Raw genomic sequence first — 6,000 nt, forward strand, 5'->3', positions numbered from 1 at the left:
TGGTGCCACACTCGGTCAAATGCTGCCTTGATATCAAGGGTCTGTAACTCTCACCTCACCTCTGGAATTCAGCTCTTTTGTCCATGTTTGGAACAAGGCTGTAATGAGTTCTGGAGCTGAGTGGTCCTGGCGGAACCCAAACGAGCATCGGTGAGCAGTTTATTGGTGAGTAAGTGCCGCTTGATAGCATTGTCGACGACACCTTCCAACACTTTGCTGATGATCGAGAGTAGACTAATGGGGCGGTAATCGGCCGGATTGGATTTGTCCTGCTTTTTTGGACAGGACATACCTGGGCAATTTTCCACATTGTCGGGTAGATGCCAGTCTTGTAGCTGTACTGGAACAGCTTGGCGAGAGGGGCGGCTCGTTATGGAGCACAAGACTTCAGCACGACAGCCGGGATGTTGTCCGGGCCCATCGCCTTTGCTGTATCCAGTGCACTCCAGCCGTTCCTTGATATCACGTGGAGTGAATCGAGTTGGCTGAAGATTGGCTTCTATGATTTTGGGGATATCGGAAGGAGGCCCAGATGTATCATCAACACGGCACTTCTGGCCGAAGATGGTTGCAACCGCTTCAGCCTTGTCTTTTGCACTCACGTGCTGGGCTCTGCCATCATTGAGGATCGGGAGGTTTACAGGGCCTCCTCCTCCCATGACTTGTTTAATTATCCACCACCATTCACGACTGGATGTGGCAGGATTGCAGAGCTTTGATCTGATCCGTTGGTTGTGGAATCGCTTAGCTCTGTCTATAGCATGTTGCTTCCGCTGTTTAGCATGCATGTAGTCCTGAGTTGTAGCTTCACCAGGTTCACACCTCATTATTTGGACGCCTGGTGTTGCTCCTGGCATGCTCTTCCACACTCCTCATTGAACCAGGGTTGATCCACTGGCTTGTTGGTAATGGTAGAGTGAGGGATATGCTGATCCATGAGATAACAGATTGTGCTGCTGCTGATGGCCCACAGCAACTCATGGATGCCCAGTTTTGAGCTGCTCGATCTGTTCTGCATCTTCCCCATTTAGCACAATGGTAGTGTCACACAACACGTTGGATGGTATCCTCAGTGCGAAGACGGGACTTCGTCTCCATGAGGACTGTGCAGTGGTGTCATGGAACAGATGCATTTGCGACAGGTCGATTGGTGAGGACGAGGTCAAGTCAGTTTATCCCTCGTGTTGGTTCGCTCAACACCTCATGCAGGCCCAGTCTCGCAGCTATATTCTTCAGGACTCGACCAGCTCGGTCAGTAGTGGACATTGAAGTCTCCCACCCAGAGTACATTCTGTGCCCTTGCTATCCTCAGTGCTTCCTCCAAGTGGTGCTCAACATGGAGGAAGACTGATATCATCAGCTGAGGGAGGACGGTAGTTGGTAATCAGCAGGAGGTTTCCTTGCCCATGTTTGACCTTATGCCATGAGTTTTCATGGGGTCCAGATTCAATGTTGATGACCACCCAGGGCCACTCCCTCCTGACTGTATATCACTGTACCGCCACCTCTGGTCGGATCTGTCCTGCCGGTGGGACAGGACATCCCCAGGGATGGTGATAGAAGAGTCTGGGACGTTGGCTGAAAAGCATGATTCTGTGAGCATGGCTATGTCAGGCTGTTGCTTGACTCGTCTGTGGGACAGCTCCCCCAATTTTGGCCCAAGTCTCCAGATGTTCGTGAGGAGGACTTTGCGGGGTCAACTGGGCTTGTTCTGACCTTTGTCGTGTCCCGTGCCGAGTGGCCCGTCCGGTTTTATTCTTATTATGACTTTTTTTTAAGCGAGATTTTTCAGCTGAGTTGCTTGCTCGGCCATTTCAGAGGGCAATTAAGAATCAATCACATTGCTGTGGGTCTGGAGTCACATTTAGGCCAGACCGGGTAAGGACGGCAGGTTTCCTTCTTTGAAGGATATTCGTGAATCAGATGTGTTTTCACGACAATCCGGTAGTTTCATGGCAACCCATTACTGATACCAGTATTTTAATTCCAGATTTTATTTAATTAATTGAAATTAAATTCCTCAGCTGCCGTGGCGGGATTTGAATTTATGACTTGGAGATTATTCAGCCAGGATTGTGAGATTACTATTTCAGTAACATAACCACTCTGCTACCGTACCGTATCTGGACAACAACATATTGATTTCACTCTGTTTATTAATTAGTATTGAAAAACCCGCATTCCCACCGGTCACACGGAGATGGGGCCTATTTTTAATAAACTATTAAAGGTGACGTTTGGTCTGAAGAATAAAGGTGACTAAAAAAGCAAAAAAAAAACATATAATGCGATTTGGTTCCAGTTTGGTTGTGATGAAGAAATAAACGTGTCGTTGGACCCAGTCTCACCTTTATTTTTTTTATATAGTTCACATCATAATTTTACTGTGATTAATTTCAGCAGGTGTTAGATATTTACATGGTACAAGTTGTCAATCAAATTCAGCACCAACAATGGAAGAGTTAATGTCACGTGTGTACCAAGTAATTCTGTCTCACCTTTATTCTGCCATGAAAAACAGGCCCATCCGTGTGAGCCGTGCGAATGCGGGTTGATGTTCGGGAGCCCGTGGGCCACGGACTCTGCCTCAGGCTGATTGGGACAATCCGTTACTGCGGGTTAAACAGCGCTGCTATAAAAAGGGGAAGTCGGCTTTCCATTATCACTTACTTAGGAGAGTTCGCTTGTTAGAATGGAGGAGTTGGGGTTCTTGTTTTGTTATTTGTTGTGATCTGTTCAGCTCAGCTGCCCTCTCTTCTTTTCCCCGCCGATAAATGTTGGTTGTCTCCTAAAAACCGCAAAGACTGCGGATTTCCGGGAATTGAAGCTAGTGAGTGTGTGCAGAGAGGCTGCTGCTTCGATGCGGGGAATCTGGATGCGCCGCCGTGTTTCTATTCACTGGACAATCTGCCAGGTGGGTGTATTCTTGGTCTGTCTATATTCTGCGCTAGGACTTTCCAGGGTCACCCGCCATCAAGCTGCACGCGGTTTCCCTGGACAGTTTCATCTCTTTCCTTCCTGTCCTACAACGCCAGTTGGAGATTCAAACTTTTCCAGTCCGGAGAGTGGAACCGCTGGTGGGATTGAGCTTCCAATCCCGCAGAGTAGATTTGATGGTGGGATTGGGGGTGCTGTTAATCAGATACAGAAAGGGCAATAGTTAATCGCCCTTTTCACCCAGCATCTGCAGTTCGAATCATTCTACTGTTCGGTGACTTGGGAATCACACTGTGGAAGGGCAGAGTGAATGAGCCCCGGCCCCTGCTGCCACTGACTATTTGGATTTGATATTTAATTTCTATCGGAGATACAAGCAATTTAAATCCAACCATCGTGGTGATGAGCTCTGGTTGGTCCACTGGTCGTCATTTGACAGATAATGGGACGGGATAGAAACTGAAATATGGATGGGGTTTGTCCCCCTCCCGGTAACAGTTCCCTTGACCCTCCCCGTGGGGCAACTAACCGCCTTTCATTGCCTCTCTTGCAGTCTGCACCAAGGATGGGCGGGTCCTGATCGCCATCTCCAAGGATTTGACGCTGCCTCCTGTGAACCTAACAACCCTCCATCTGAAGGATGGAGACGGAGCTGAGTGCAATCCGACCGTGGCCTCTGCAGACACTGTGCTCTTTCAGTTCGCAGTCACTGAATGTGGTGCTACTCAGCGGGTAGGTATTGCGGGCTGGGAGTCCCATCAATTGCTCAGTTCGGGACTGATGGTCTTTTCTCTTGTAGCTGGACGGGGTGAACATTCTGTATGAAACGGATGTGTTGGGTGAGTTTGAGATCTTGGATGGAGCTTTGGGATCGGTGACCCGGGACAGCCCTTTCAGGTGAGAATAGGAGCACATTCAGCGGGTAGAGACGATGAGGAGCTGAATTCTTCAGCCGTGTCCGTTCTCTTGCAGGCTCCATGTCCAGTGCAGTTACAAGGGAAGCCAGGAGTCTGATCTGCAGGTGAAGCCCAGAGTTTACACCCTTTCTCCACCACTGCCTGCCACTGAGGCCGGGATCCTGCTTCTGGAGCTGAGAATAGCGAGAGGTAACGAGTGCTCGCTGATGGCTGGTGTTCAACTTGAGGCTCTCTCCACATAGTGCCCGCCCTTCATCTTTCTCTTTCCAGATGGTGGCTACCGGAACTGGTATGTGGCCAGTGACTACCCTATCCTGAGTGTGCTCCGGGAGCCCGTGTTTGTGGAGGTTCGTGTTCTGAACCGGAACGATCCGTCCCTTGTGCTGGTGCTCAATGACTGCTGGGCGACCCCCACCGCCGAGCCGTATTCGGGGCTCCGATGGGACCTCCTGGTGGACAGGTAAGGGAGTGAGGGAGCTTGAGGCAGTGTGGGGATTGGGGAGGGTGCGACATCGGCGGGGATTAATACAGAAATCGTTACTGGAGTCCGAGTTAATGACGGGGGGAAATAGTCCTTCGAAGTTGATATTGTGTTCCACACGCTGGTATAATTGGTTTGATGTAAACCTGTAACCGTGTGACTCCCCCTCTGTCTCTGTTCCAGGTGCCCCTTTGCTGGTGATAACTACAAAACCCGCCTCCTTCCGGTAAACGCTGCTTCCCATTTGCTGTTCCCAACTCACCATAATCGTTGTGTGGTCAGCACGTTCTCTTTCTGGGACCGAGTTTTGGGCCGGGCTCTGACCGGGGAGGTGAGTTTCCTTCAGTGCTTCTTTCCCGGTCACTTGGTATCACTTGTTCCCTGGCTCTTAATAAGTGAGTAGGCCCCCTGTTGGTCGGTTGACTAGAAGCATTAATCTCCTGACTGGGAACTGTGTGACTGACCGTACCGCACTGTCCCTTTGCAGGTTTATTTCCATTGCAGTGCTGAGGTTTGCTACCCTTCCACCCGAGAGGAGAGAACTGCACTGCTCCCTGCCGCTCCAGTAAGTACCTGTGATCTGACCAGAAATTAATTCCTGATGGGGAGGGGTGGGTGTGGGACATCTGGACACGGAGCTCCCTCAGCAAGAGGCCGAACACTGGGAAAAGGAGGAGTGTCCTGAATCTGGCGGTTCTGGGAACTTGCCCAGTTGCATTCGGTGCAGGTTTCCATTTAGAATGTCAATATAGGGCAGCGGGTCTGAGCGCATCTTGCACCAGGTCAGGAATTGTGAAGGATGCTCTGATCCTTGAGCTGGGGTGAATGAAGTATTTTTGGCTCTTGCTACTTGCCCGGATGCTGAGCTGCCCTACTTGCCGACCGCTGAAGAGCAGAATCCTCCCATTGTTGGCACGGGTGTGTTCCGCATCCGGTTCGGAACAGTCCACCCTTGGCATTGGAGAACGTTTAACGAGCATCTAATTGTCCTCTTTCTGACACTGGGAATTCAGGGTGCAACTGAAAGGATGTCCCGGGGCCGGACACCTGGCCAATTGCGGGTCAAAGTAATGCATCAAACAGTGTCTCCTTCACCAGGAGACCAGACTGGCCATTGTAGCGGCAGCAATTGCAAACTCTGCTCAGTTGGTGCGTCCTTCTGAGATTCGGTTTGGTGAGAACCAGATGCGATTATAGCCGGAATTCTAAACTCTGTCCGGTACCCAGGGCCCTGATGGTTTTTTGCATGAGGCCATCTGATTCAGGATTTGCAGACAACTGAAGATTTAATTATTCACCATCAACTCTTGTCTCTTGTTCTCCTTCGCCCCCAGAGAGGCGAAGAAGCGCCGATAACCGGTCTGGGGCCTTGGTGACCGCTGATGGACCCATCCTTTTCCTGGAAGGTGAGGAGAGATTGGCTGCTCTGATCCACCAGGATGAGAAAGGTAAAGCAGGATGCTCCACCTGTCTCTCGTGATGGAGTAACTGGTGCCCATCTAACCCTGGCTTTTCCCCACAGATACTGCTGTTGATTCCCCCTCCCGTGTTCCTGGATTGGCGGTTGGGGTAGCGCTGCTCTCCGTGGCCCTGTTGGTCGGGACTGTTGCTATGTGGAAAATGGAGCAGGGCCGCAGGGTGGGCTCCGAGTGCAGCTCCATGGAA

The 6,000-nt window shown here is 50.7% G+C and overlaps 2 long non-coding RNA genes across 2 annotated transcripts; both read left to right on the forward strand.

Moving 5' to 3' along the window:
* The first annotated feature begins 2,758 nt into the window (after positions 1-2,758).
* On the forward strand, positions 2,759-3,999 carry LOC137336073 (uncharacterized). Its single transcript, XR_010966558.1, has 4 exons — positions 2,759-2,914; positions 3,491-3,669; positions 3,737-3,834; positions 3,910-3,999. It is a non-coding gene; the product is annotated as an uncharacterized lncRNA (long non-coding RNA).
* An 821-nt stretch (positions 4,000-4,820) lies between these two features.
* Positions 4,821-6,000, forward strand: LOC137336074 (uncharacterized). The gene is made up of 3 exons (XR_010966560.1): positions 4,821-4,900; positions 5,670-5,783; positions 5,858-6,000. It is a non-coding gene; the product is annotated as an uncharacterized lncRNA (long non-coding RNA).

Source organism: Heptranchias perlo, chromosome 20 (genome assembly GCF_035084215.1).
Source record: "Heptranchias perlo isolate sHepPer1 chromosome 20, sHepPer1.hap1, whole genome shotgun sequence".
NCBI lineage: Eukaryota > Metazoa > Chordata > Chondrichthyes > Hexanchiformes > Hexanchidae > Heptranchias > Heptranchias perlo.